Raw genomic sequence first — 14654 nt, forward strand, 5'->3', positions numbered from 1 at the left:
TTAACATAAATACTTATAACTTATAATGCTTATACATGTATCATATAAATATGTATTTAATCACTTTTAAAGGACTTATATACATAAAACAATATAAGTATATTTACAAAAGATAGCTATATTTGAATTCTCGTTCCGTTTCTTCAAGATTTTTACAAAGTATATCTAGGGTATATGTACCCGTATCATACCCAGCTTCTATACGTATTTACTATTAGTATTTATACATCAAATCAACATTCTAATCAACCATGTTACTGCCCTAGATATGAGGTAATTAGGGATTGGAATCTAGCTTAGATTTTTATACAAAATTACAAACAAAAATCTTGTCTTTGTTTCCCATTAACCACGCCACCACCACCATTTATACCCCCATCCATTTTCAATTTTTACTACATCATTTCTCTAGCTAGGAACACACAATTACAAGCCTCATGCATCCCTAAGAAATCCAGCAAAAATCCTCTCAAGAATTACCTTAATAACCACCATATCAAGATCAAACAAAAACACTACAAAATACTACTTTCATTTCAAGTTTATGTCCTAAGTTGCTTCCAATCTTCAATCCAACTCCACCACTCTTTTGGTTCTAGTATTTTTCTCATATCTTACAGTAACTTTGTCCAAGTAACTTGAGGTAGTAACCTTATTCATAACCTTATTCTATTGATATTTATATAGCTATCTTATTTTGTGTTGTAATATTTTAACAACAAGAACATAGTTTGAATGATTTCAAATTTGTTCGCAAACTAAATAGATCCTTCTAACTTAACTTTTAAAACACTTCAAGACCTGTAATATATCATAATAATATGCTAACTTAACAAGATATAACTTGGTTTTACAAAGAACACCTTAAAAACTGAATCTACGTCGTCGGAGTGCAACCGGGGGCTGTTTTGGGTTGGATAATTAAAAACCATCTTGAACTTTGAATTGGAAGTTTATGTTCTGGAAAAATGATATTTATTATGAATATGTTAACACATAAAAATTTCATGGTTTAACTCAAAGAGTAAGTTTTTTTAGAAAAATGATCATTAAATGTTGTTTTTATAATGGAAAATGATCACTTTCATAAGTTTCACCAAAGTTTGACCTATAACCTATGATTTTGAATACAAACTAAGGTATTTTCAGTTCATATTTTTAAAATTTTACTCGATCCAAGGAAGTGGTAAGTTGAACCAACAAAAACGGAGTTGTAATGAAGAAACTACGACTAAAACAAGATTGGGTATCCGATGCTAGTTTAGCTACGAAAATATTTGGAGAAAAAGTAAATTAATCATATCTTTCCTAATTAATATGATATTTTATATATAATTACTTATGATTTGATTTTATATATTTCAGGACCACCCGTAAACAACACGAGAAGATTAATCATAAGACCTCATGATTGTACGTAACACGTCATTTGACAACACGGTACTTTATGTACGCAACACGTCATTTGACAACATGGTACCATGGGTCGAGATTAATTCTGATCAATACAAATACGATGGGGTCTTTATTTATTTTATTGAACAACTAATTGTGGACCACTAACATCGGACTGCTAACTACGGACTAAGAAAATATTAAAAGTATTATAAGTATATATATATGTAACGATTACTTGAAAAGAAACTATGTTGATATATTATATATATGGTTAGGTTCGTGATATCTATCGGAGACCAAGTCGAGTTAAATACCTTCAAAGCAAAAGTGAGTATATAGTCCCACTTTTAAACTCTAAATATTTCGGGATGAGAATACATGCATTTTATGACTTACGTTATGGACACAAGTGATTAAAAATATATATTCTACGTTGAGTTGTACCACTGGCATACTTCCCTATAACTTGGTAACTACTATTTACATGAGGTATTGTAAACGCGAATCCTGTTGATAGATCTATCGAGCCTGACAGCCCCAACCGGACTGGACGATCAGTATTCAACGGTTGTACAGTACTTCATTTCGGTGACTACACTTGGTACGGTGTAGTAAGATTTCATAATAAAGGGAATATGCGACGTTGTTTAAATGTTAAGTATGGTTATCAAGTGCTCAACAACTTAGAATATTTTTATTAAAACGTTTATATATGAAATCTTGTGGTCTATATTTATAACGCTGCCGGCATTAAACCTATATCTCACCAACTTTATGTTGACGTTTTAAGCATGTTTATTCTCAGGTGATAACTAAAAGCTTCCGCTACAACATGTTGAATTTAAGCAAGATCTTGAGTATGCATATTTGTGTCAAAAATAAAACTATATTTCGGAGGATTTGTAATGTAAAATATGTTGGAAGTCGTATTGTTATTATCACATGTAAAGTTTGTAAGTCTAAGATTATCGCTAAACGATAATCATTATTAAGTTGTTTAAACCTTGTATTTGTAATAAAAGCTATGGTTTGTATTGTAAAAATGAATGCAGTTTTTAAAAAATGTCGCATATAGAGGTCAATACCTCGCGATGAAATCATATATTATTGTATTCGTCCTTATGGTTAAGGTCGGGTTTTGACATGTGGTATCAGAGCGTTGGTCTTAGAGAACCAGAAAATTTGCATTAGTGTGTCTTATCGAGTTTGTTAGGATGCATTAGTGAGTCTGGACTTTGACCGTGTTTGATTTCGAAAACTATTGCTTATCCTTGTTGGTTAAAAATTAATATGTAAATATTATGTGGTACTAATTTGCTAGTTGTTATGTGATAGATGTCTGGCTTAGAACTTGTTATCACATTCAGCGACTTCGAACCAGAATCTTCAGATGGTGTTCCAGCCATTAACCTATCCGATGATGAAAATGACACATTTGGGGAAGACTCACAATTTTCGGATGAATCAATTGAAGAGGAACCGGAAAGTGATCCTGAGGAGGAAGAAATACAGGAAATTATGAAAGACAAGTTTGAAAGAGGAAAGAAACGAAGCTACTGAATTGGAAAATCCAAATCCCAAGTTTAGTGAGGATGTTGCGGCACCAACTCCACTAGACACTTCCACCCCTATTCCCGCTATTCCTATTAGTTCTATCCCGGCATCCAGTTCTTCAGCCCCTCAGCCAAAACGCAGGGAGACAGTTAAGATAACCTTTAAGCAATTTATTTGAACACAAACGTTTTGGGTTAAATGATGCACTGTTGTTTTAAACCATGGGATCATATAACGTTTTATATAATATTAACTAGTGTGGTTTGCTTAATGTTTGATGTAAGATAAGCATATGTAAAATAGTGAAGTGTGAAATGCAATAATTTTTCATGGTTGAGTATTATTTGGATGGTAGTAATTAATTTCTGTACTAAGCTATTAAGTATGAACTTTAACGGGTAGGTACTACCCTAGATATAATTATAAAACGCTAATAAGAAGAAAAGGCTTTTATAATAATAACTGGTTCATATTATTAATAAGCTACGATGTACTGTAAATACATACTACATCTATAATATTCCATGTGAATAATTATTTTTCTCATTCTTATTGAAGATTATGGCGCGATTGAACCGAATGACGGAACAAGAAATCAAGGAACTCATTAATCAGTGAGTGGATGACAGAATGCTATGGGTCGAGGCTACAAGAGGTGCTGCAGTTAACCCAAATCCTCGTGTGAGATGTACTTACAAAACTTTTCAAGGTTGCAAGCCCTCATCATTCAGTGGAACAGAAGGACCGGTTGGTTTAACCCGGTGGATTGAAAAGATTGAGTCTGTGTTTAAAATCAGTGGTTGTATTGAGAAGGACATGACCAAGTATGCATCGTGCACCTTACAAGATAGTGCACTCACGTGGTGGAAAAACTATGTGAAGGCCGTAGGAGGAGATGTAGCTTATGATACTCCCTGGGAAGAATTCAAAACAATGCTAATCAACGAGTATTATCTAAGGAACGAGGTTAGGAAGTTGGAAGCTGAATTACGAAGCCTGAAAGTTGTTGGTACTGAACTCACCAACTACAATCAGTGATTCATGGAATTAGCTTTGCTATGTCCCGAATTGGTACCAACCGAAGAACGGAAGATAGAACTGTACAAAGATGGTTTGCCTAAAAATGTCAAAGCAAATGTTACAGCATCGAAACCCAAGACTATTCACGAAGCCATCACCATGGCAAACGAGTTGATGGACCAGATTATTCTGGATAAGAACACCGAAGTCAAGACATCAGAAAACAAAAGAAAGTGGGAAGGTAATCAACAATCCAACAAGAAACAAGAAACCACGCAAGGTGTGGGTAGTGGTTCAAGCTCTGGTTACAAAGGACGAAATCCTTTATGTAACAGATGCCACAAACATCACTCTGGTTATTGTAATGTGGTGTGCGAAAATTGTAATCAAAGGGGTCATCTTGCTGAAGATTGTAGGATTCCTGTTACAAATACCATTTGCACCAAGACTCCTACCACCAATGCAAATAGAACTGCTTTGGCCACTGTTACTTGTTATGGGTGTGGGAAACAGGGTCATTATAAGATCCAGTGCCTGAATCCAGAGAAGAATAACGGATCTGCACGTGAAAGAGCATTTATTATTAATGCTAGAGAGGCGTGTGAAGACCCGGAGCTTGTTACGGGTACGTTTATCATTAATAACTTATCAGCATCTATTATATTTGATACTGGTGCCGATAGAAGTTACGTGTGTAGAGACTTTTACGCTAAATTGAATTGTTCATTATTACCTCTAGATGCTAAGTACATGATTGAGTTAGCTAATGGTAAACTAATTAAAGCCGATAAAATTTGCCGTGATTGTAAAATAAATTTAGCCGGAGAAACATTTAAGATTGATTTGATACCCATAGAATTAGGAAGTTTTGACGTAATTATCAGCATGGACTGGATGTCCAAAGTAGGAGTCGAAGTGGTGTGTGCTGAAAAGGCAATTCGTATTCCTCGAAAGGATAAATCAATGATAATGATTTACGGAGATAAAGGTAACCCAAACCTAAATCTCATTAGCTGTTTGAAAGCTCGAAAGTGCTTAGAAAAGGGATGTTATGCCATCCTAGCACATGTACAGAAAGTTGAAGAAAAGGAGAAGAATATTAACGATGTAAATGTAGTAAGAGACTTTCCCGATGTATTTCCGGAAGAATTACCGGGACTACCTCCTTTCAGGTCTATAGAATTTCAAATAGATCTTGTACCAGGTGCTGCACCGGTTGCCCGTGCTCCATATAGACTTGCACCGTCTGAGTTAAAAGAACTTCAGAGTCAGTTAAAAGAGTTACTAGACCGAGGATTTATACGACCAAGTACTTCACCGTGGGGAGCTCCAATTTTATTTGTTAAAAAGAAGGATGGATCTTTTAGGATGTGTATAGATTATCGTGAATTAAATAAGTTAACTATCAAGAATCGGTATCCACTACCGAGAATTGACGACTTATTTGATCAACTGCAAGGATCATGTGTGTACTCGAAAATCGACTTAAGATCGGGCTATCATCAACTACGTGTCAAAGAAGAAGATATTCCGAAAACTGCTTTTCGGACACGCTACGGTCATTATGAATTTTTATTCATGCCGTTTGGATTGACGAATGCACCAGCTGTATTCATGGACCTCATGAATCGAGTTTGTAGTCCATATCTAGATAAGTTTGTTATCGTTTTCATTGACGATATTCTTATCTATTCCAAAAATGAGCAAGAGCATGAGCAGCATTTAAGGTTGGTATTAGAATTGTTAAGAAAAGAACAGTTATACGCCAAATTTTCTAAGTGTGCATTTTGGTTGAAAGAAGTGCAATTTCTTGGTCACGTTGTTAGTAGCAAAGGAATTCAGGTTAATCCAGCTAAAATTGAGGCCATTGAAAAATGGGAGACTCCTAAGACACCAACGCAGATACGCCAATTTTTGGGTTTAGCCGGTTATTATAGAAGGTTTATTCAAGATTTTTCCCGAATAGCTAAACCATTAACAGCGTTAACGCAAAAAGGGAAGAAGTACGAATGGACTTCTGAGCAGGAGAGTGCATTTAAATTACTGAAGAAGAAGTTGACTACAGCACCTATTTTATCGTTACCTGAAGGGAACGATGATTTTGAGATATATTGTGACGCTTCGCGACAAGGTTTTGGTTGCGTCCTTATGCAACGAAAGAAAGTTATAGCATACGTATCCCGACAATTGAAGATTCACGAGCGGAATTATACGACGCATGATTTAGAATTGGGAGCAGTAGTGTTTGCATTGAAGATATGGAGACACTATTTATATGGGGTTAAATGCACTGTGTTTACCGATCATAAAAGCCTTCAACATATCTTCGATCAGAAACAGCTGAACATGAGACAACGTAGGTGGTTCGAGCTGATAAACGACTATGATTGTGAGATTCGCTATCATCCCGGGAAAGCGAATGTAGTGGCCGACGCTCTAAGCAGAAAGGAACGGGAACCAATTCGACTACGAGCGATGAACATAAAAATTCGCATGAATCTCAACTCACAAATCAAAGAGGCTCAACGAGAAGCTCTTACTAAAGAAAACATAGAAAATGAAATAATGAAGAAGTATGAGAAACAACTCGTTATACGGGTAGACGAAATTCGATATTTTGCAAACCGTTTTTGGGTACCAAAGTTGGGTGGATTAAGGAAGTTGATATTGAACGAGGCACATAAGACAAGATACTCGATACATCCTGGAGTTGGAAAGATGTATCAAGATCTTAAGACGCATTATTGGTGGCCTAATTTAAAGACAGACGTTGCAACATATGTTGGGGAATGTTTAACTTGTTCCAAAGTTAAAGCAAGAACATCAGAAGCCGTCAGGGTTACTTCAACAACCAGAAATCCCAGAATGGAAATGGGATGGTATTACCATGGATTTCATCACGAAGTTACCTAAGACTGCCTGGGGTTATGACACCATTTGGGTAATAGTTGATCGTCTTACCAAATCTACACATTTCTTGCCTATAAAGGAAACGGATAGAATGGAGAAACTATTAAGATTATACATAAAGGAAATTGTTTCAAGGCATGGAATACGTATTTCCATTATATCCGATCGTGATAGTAGATTTACATCAAAGTTCTGGCAATCACTACAGGAGGCTCTAGGAACTCGTTTGGATATGAGTACCGCATATCATCCGCAGACTGACGGGAAGAGTGAAAGAACAATTCAGACTCTTGAAGACATGCTCAGGGCATGTGTGATCGATTTTGGAAACGGATGGGATAAATATCTACCATTAGCAGAATTCTCGTATAATAATAGTTACCATGCGAGCATTAAAGCTGCACCATTCGAAGCACTGTATGGAAGGAAGTGTATATCCCCTATCTGTTGGAATGAAGTAGGAGATCGACAATTAACTGGTCCCGAGATCATACACGAAATGACTGACAAGATAGTACAAATCAAGGAGAGATTGAAAACAGCCCGTAGTCGCCAAAAGAGCTACGCCGATGTCCGAAGGAAACCATTAGAGTTTCAGATCGGTGACATGGTTATGCTAAAGGTGTCACCTTGGAAAGGTGTAATACATTTTGGAAAAAGAGGTAAACTGAACCCAAGGTATGTAGGCCCGTTCAAGATCATCGAACGCATCGGACCGGTAGCTTATCGACTCGAGATACCACAACAACTCGCCAGAGTACATAATTCATTTCACGTCTCAAACCTCAAGAAATGTCTTGCAAAGGAAGATCTCACCATTCCTCTTGAAGAAATCCAAGTCAACGAGAAACTACAATTCATAGAAGAACCAGTCGAAATCATGGACCGTGAAGTTAAACGGCTCAAGCAGAGCAACATACCAATCGTTAAGGTTAGTTGGAATGCTCAAAGGGGTCCTGAGTTTACTTGGGAATGAGAGGATCAGATGAAACAAAAGTACCCACATTTGTTTCCCGAGAACGCAAAATAGGTACAATTTTAAAATTTCGGGACGAAATTTATTTAACGGGTAGGTACTGTAATGACCCGGATTTTTCCGATCGTATTATACTTATGAGATTAATATTTACATAAATTAAACCTTACCAACATGATAAGCAATCTAAATTGTTGAGACTTATGTTTTTGAAAAGAGTTTTACACAACGTTTGACCGTCCAATTTGACCGATGATATCACGAACTATATAACATACGATAATTATACGTTTGTGTATATATATATATATTTATATATATTTAACATGATCTAAGGATGGTTTAACATCTCATTGTGTACTAATAACAATGAGTTATAAGTATACTTTGAAACTACTAACTTAAATTTTCAAAATAATAACTATACGTAACGTTTTTTTTTTTACATAAATACTTATAACTTATAATGCTTTATTTAATCACTTTTAAAGGACTTATATACATAAAACAATATAAGTATATTTACAAAAGATAGCTATATTTACTATTAGTAAATCACTTTTAAAGGACTTATATACATAAAACAATATAAGTATATTTACAAAGTATATCTAGGGTATATGTACCCGTATCATACCCAGCTTCTATACATATTTACTATTAGTATATACACATCAAATCAACATTCTAATCAACCATGTTACTGCCCTAGATATGAGGTAATTAGGGATTGGAATCTAGCTTAGATTTTTATACAAAATTACAAACAAAAATCTTGTCTTTGTTTCCCATTAACCACGCCGCCACCACCATTTATACCCCCATCCATTTTCAATTTTTACTACATCATTTCTCTAGATAGGAACACACACTTACAATCCTCATGCATCCCTAAGAAATCCAGCAAAAATCCTCTCAAGAATCACCTTAATAACCACCATATCAAGATCAAACAAAAACACTACTTTCATTTCAAGTTTATGTCCTAAGTTGCTTCCAATCTTCAATCCAACTCCACCACTCTTTTGGTTCTAGGATTTTTCTCATCTCTTACAGTAACTTTGTCCAAGTAACTTGAGGTAGTAACCTTATTCATAACCTTATTCGATTCATATTTATATAGCTATCTTATTTTGTGTTGTAAAATTTTAACAACAAGAACATAGTTTGAATGATTACAAATTTGTTCGTAAACTAAATAGATCCTTCTAACTTAACTTTTAAAACACTTCAAGACCTGTAATATATCATAATGATATGCTAACTTAACAAGATATAACTTGGTTTTACAAAGAACACCTTAAAAACTGAATCTACGTCGTCGGAGTGCAACCGGGGGCTGTTTTGGGTTGGATAATTAAAAACCATCTTGAACTTTGAATTAGAAGTTCATGTTCTAGAAAAATGATATTTCTTATGAATATGTTAACACATAAAAATTTCATGGTTTAACTCAAAGGGTAAGTTTTTTTAGAAAAATGATCATTAAATGTTGTTTTTATGATGGAAAATGATCACTTTCATAAGTTTCACCAAAGTTTGACCTATAACTTGTGATTTCGAATACAAACTAAGGTATTTTCAGTTCATATTCTTAAAATTTTACTCGATCCAAGGAAGTGGCAAGTTGAACCAACAAAAACGGAGTTGTAATGAAGAAACTACGACTAAAACAAGATTGGGTATCCGAAGCTAGTTTAGCTACGAAAATATTTGGAGAAAAAGTAAATTAATCATATCTTTCCTAATTAATATGATATTTTATATATAATAACTTATGATTTGATTTTATATATTTCAGGACCACCCGTAAACAACACAATAAGATTAATCATAAGACCTCATGATTGTACGCAATACGTCATTTGACAACACGGTACTTTATGTACGCAACACGTCATTTGACAACATGGTACCATGGGTCGAGATTAATTCTGATCAATACGAATACGATGGGGTCTTTATTTATTTTATTGAACAACTAATTGTGGACCACTAACATCGGACTGCTAACTACGGACTAAGAAAATATTAAAAGTATTAAAAGTATATATATATATATATATATATATATATATATATATATATATATATATATATATATGTAACGATTACTTGAAAAGAAACTATGTTGATATATTATATATATGGTTAGGTTTGTGATATCTATCGGAGACCAAGTCGAGTTAAATACCTTCAAAGAAAAAGTGAGTATATAGTCCCACTTTTAAACTCTAAATATTTCGGGATAAGAATACATGCATTTTATGATTTACGTTATGGACACAAGTGATTAAAAATATATATTCTACGTTGAGTTGTACCACTGGCATACTTCCCTGTAACTTGGTAACTACTATTTACATGAGGTATTGTAAACGCGAATCCTGTTGATAGATCTATCGGGCCTGACAACCCCAACCGGACTGGACGACCAGTATTCAACAGTTGCACAGTACTTCGTTTCGGTAACTACACATGGTACGGTGTAGTAAGATTTCATAATAAAGGGAATATGCGACGTTGATTAAATGTTAAGTATGGTTATCAAGTGCTCAACAACTTAGAATATTTTTATTAAAACGTTTATATATGAAATCTTGTGGTCTATATTTATAAGGCTGCCGGCATTAAACCTATATCTCACCAACTTTATGTTGACATTTTAAGCATGTTTATTCTCAGGTGATAACTAAAAGCTTCCGCTGCAACATGTTGAATTTAAGCAAGATCTTGAGTATGCATATTTGTGTCAAAAATAAAACTACATATCGAAGGATTTGTAATGTAAAATATGTTGGAAGTCGTATTGCTATTATCACATGTAAAGTTTGTAAGTCTAAGATTATTGCTAAACGATAATCATTATTAAGTTGTTTAAACCTTGTATTTGTAATAAAAGCTATGGTTTGTATTGTAAAAACGAATGCAGTTTTTGAAAAATGTCGCATATAGAGGTCAATACCTCGCGAAGAAATCATATGTTATTGTATTCGTCCTTATGGTTAAGGTCGGGTTTTGACATCTCACTATTCCGTTGAACGAAATCCAAATCAATGAAAAACTTCAATTCATTGAAGAACCCGTCGAAATAATGGATCGTGAGGTTAAGAGACTTAAACAAAACAAGATACCGATTGTTAATGTTCGATGGAATGCTCGTACAGGACCCGAGTTCACCTGGGAGCATGAAGATCAGATGAAGAAGAAATACCCGCATCTATTTCCAGAAGATTCGTCAACACTTTCAACAGCTTAAAATTTCGGGACGAAATTTATTTAACGGGTAGGTACTGTAGTGACCCGAACTTTTCCATGTTTTTATATATTAAATGAAATTGATATTTACATGATTTAATGTTTCCAACATGTTAAGCAATCAAACTTGTTAAGACTTGATTAATTGAAATAGGTTTCATATAGACAATTGACCACCCAAGTTGACCGGCGATTCACGAACGTTAAAACTTGTAAAAACTATATGATGACATATATATAGATATATATATATATATATTTAACATGATATTATGATAAGTAAACATATCATTAAGTATATTAACAATGAACTACATATGTAAAAACAAGACTACTAACTTAATGATTTTGAAACGAGACATATATGTAACGATTATCGTTGTAACGACATTTAATGTATATATATCATATTAAGATATATTAATACATCATGATATCATGATAATGTAATAATTTAACATCTCATTTGATTTAATAAACAATGGGTTAACAACATTTAACAAGATCGTTAACCTAAAGGTTTCAAAACAACACTTACATGTAACGACTAACGATGACTTAACGACTCAGTTAAAATGTATATACATGTAGTGTTTTAATATTTATTCATACACTTTTGAAAGACTTCAAGACACTTATCAAAATACTTCTACTTAACAAAAATGCTTACAATTACATCCTCGTTCAGTTTCATCAACAATTCTACTCGTATGCACCCGTATTCGTACTCGTACAATACACAGCTTTTAGATGTATGTACTATTGGTATATACACTCCAATGATCAGCTCTTAGCAGCCCATGCGAGTCGCCTAACACATGTGGGAACCATCATTTGGCAACTAGCATAAAATATCTCATAAAATTACAAAAATATGAGTAATCATTCATGACTTATTTACATGTAAACAAAATTACACATCCTTTATATCTAATCCATATACCAACGACCAAAAATACCTACAAACACTTTCATTCTTCAATTTTCTTCATCTAATTAATCTCTCTCAAGTTTTATCTTCAAGTTCTAAGTGTTCTTCATAAATTCTACAAGTTCTAGTTTCATAAAATCAAGAATACTTCCAAGTTTGCTAGCTTACTTCCAATCTTGTAGAGTGATCATTAAACCTCAAGAAATCTTTATTATTTACAGTAAGATATTTTTATAATACAAGGTAATACTCATATTCAAACTTTGATTCAATTTCTATAACTATAACAATCTTATTTCGAGTGGAAATCTTACTTGAACTTGTTTTCGTGTCATGATTCTGCTTCAAGAACTTTCAAGCCATCCAAGGATCCTTTGAAGCTAGATCCATTTTCTCATTTCTAGTAGTTTTATCCAAAAAACTTAAGGTAGTAATGATGTTCATAACATCATTCGATTCATACATATAAAGCTATCTTATTCGAAGGTTTAAACTTGTAATCACTAGAACATAGTTTAGTTAATTCTAAACTTGTTTGCAAACAAAAGTTAATCCTTCTAACTTGACTTTTAAAATCAACTAAACACATGTTCTATATCTATATGATATGCTAACTTAATGATTTAAAACCTAAAAACACGATGAACACCATAAAATCGGATATACGCCGTTGTAGTGAAACTGGTGGCTGTTTTGGTTTGGATAATTAAAAACTATGATAAACTTTGATTTAAAAGTTGTCCTTCTTGGAAAATGATTTTTCATATGAACATGAAACTATATCCAAAAATCTTGGTTAAACTCAAAGTGAAAGTATGTTTTTCAAAATGGTCATCAAGATGTCGTTCTTTCGACGGAAATGACTACCTCTTTAGTAATTGACATGTAACTTAAATTTCCGACTATAAACCTATACTTTTTCTGTTTGGATTCTTAAATTATAGTTCAATATGAAACCATAGCAATTTGATTCACTCAAAACGGATTTAAAATGAAGAAGTTATGGGTAAAACAAGATTGGATATTTTTGATCTTTTTAGCTACGGGAAATGTTTAACAAATCTATACAAATCATATCCTAACTAACTTATATTGTATTATACATATATTCTAACAATTATGTAATCTTGGGATACCATAGACACGTATGCAAATGTTTTGACATATCATATCGACCCATGAATATATATTATTGGAACAACCATAGACACTCTATATGCAGTAATGTTGGAGTTAGCTATACAGGGTTGAGGTTGATTCCAAAAATATATATACTTTGAGTTATGATCTAGCCTGAGACGTGTATACACTGGGTCATGGATTGATTCAAGATAATATATATCGATTTATTTCTGTACATCTAACTGTGGACAACTAGTTGTAGGTTACTAACGAGGACAACTGACTTAATACACTCAAATCTTTAAAACATAATAAAAATGGTTGTAATTATATTTTGATCATACTTTGATATATATGTACATATTTGTATAGGTTCGTGAATCGAACCGTGGCCAAGTCTTATTTTCGAGGAAGGAAATATATGTGAAAGTGAGTTATAGTCCCACTTTTATAATCTAATATTTTGGGATGAGAATACATGCAGTTTTATAAATGTTTTACGAAATAGACACAAGTAATTGAAACTACATTATATGGGTGAATGATCGAAGCCGAATATGCCCCTTTTGCTTGGTAGCCTAAGAATTAGTAAACCGATCTACTAATTGACGCGAATCCTAAAGATAGATCTATTGGGCCTAACAAACCCCATCCAAAGTACGGATGCTTTAGTACTTCGAAATTTATATCATATCCGAAAGGTGTCCCGGAATGATGGGGATATTCTTATATATGCATCTTGTTAATGTCGGTTACCAGGTGTTCACCATATGAATGATTTTTATCTCTATGTATGGGATGTATATTGAAATATGAAATCTTGTGGTCTATTGTTACGATTTGATATATATAGGTTAAACCAATAACTCACCAACATTTTTGTTGACGTTTAAAGCATGTTTATTCTCAGGTGAATATTAAGAGCTTTCGCTGTTGCATACTAAAATAAGGACAAGATTTGGAGTCCATGTTTGTATGATATTATGTAAAAACTGCATTCAAGAAACATATGTCGATGTAATATATTTCTATTGTAAACCATTATGTAATGGTCGTGTGTAAACAGTATATTTTAGATTATCATTATTTGATAATCTACGTAATGCTTTTGAAACCTTTATTGATAAAATAAAGGTTATGGTTGTTTTAAAAATGAATGCATTCTTTGAAAAACGTCTCATATAGAGGTTAAAACCTCGCAACGAAATCAATTAATATGGAACGTTTATAATCAATATGAACGGGACATTTCAATCATTATCCTGTCTTAGTTGTTATTCTATCTTAGTTGTAAAGTAACACTATAACAATTGGGTCCCGGTTTACATGGATGGAGTTTGTCATCGAGTAGCAAAAGTAATATATAACAATAGGTAGGGTCTTGATTAGTAATCTGTCTTCAAAAGTCCATACACGACAGCTAATAAAGTGTAGTAATCAAATGGAAGTTGAATAAGTGGATTTGGTTTCTTTATTAGTTCGAAC

This window comes from Rutidosis leptorrhynchoides, chromosome 11 (genome assembly GCF_046630445.1).
Source record: "Rutidosis leptorrhynchoides isolate AG116_Rl617_1_P2 chromosome 11, CSIRO_AGI_Rlap_v1, whole genome shotgun sequence".
NCBI classification, from domain to species: Eukaryota; Viridiplantae; Streptophyta; class Magnoliopsida; order Asterales; family Asteraceae; genus Rutidosis; species Rutidosis leptorrhynchoides.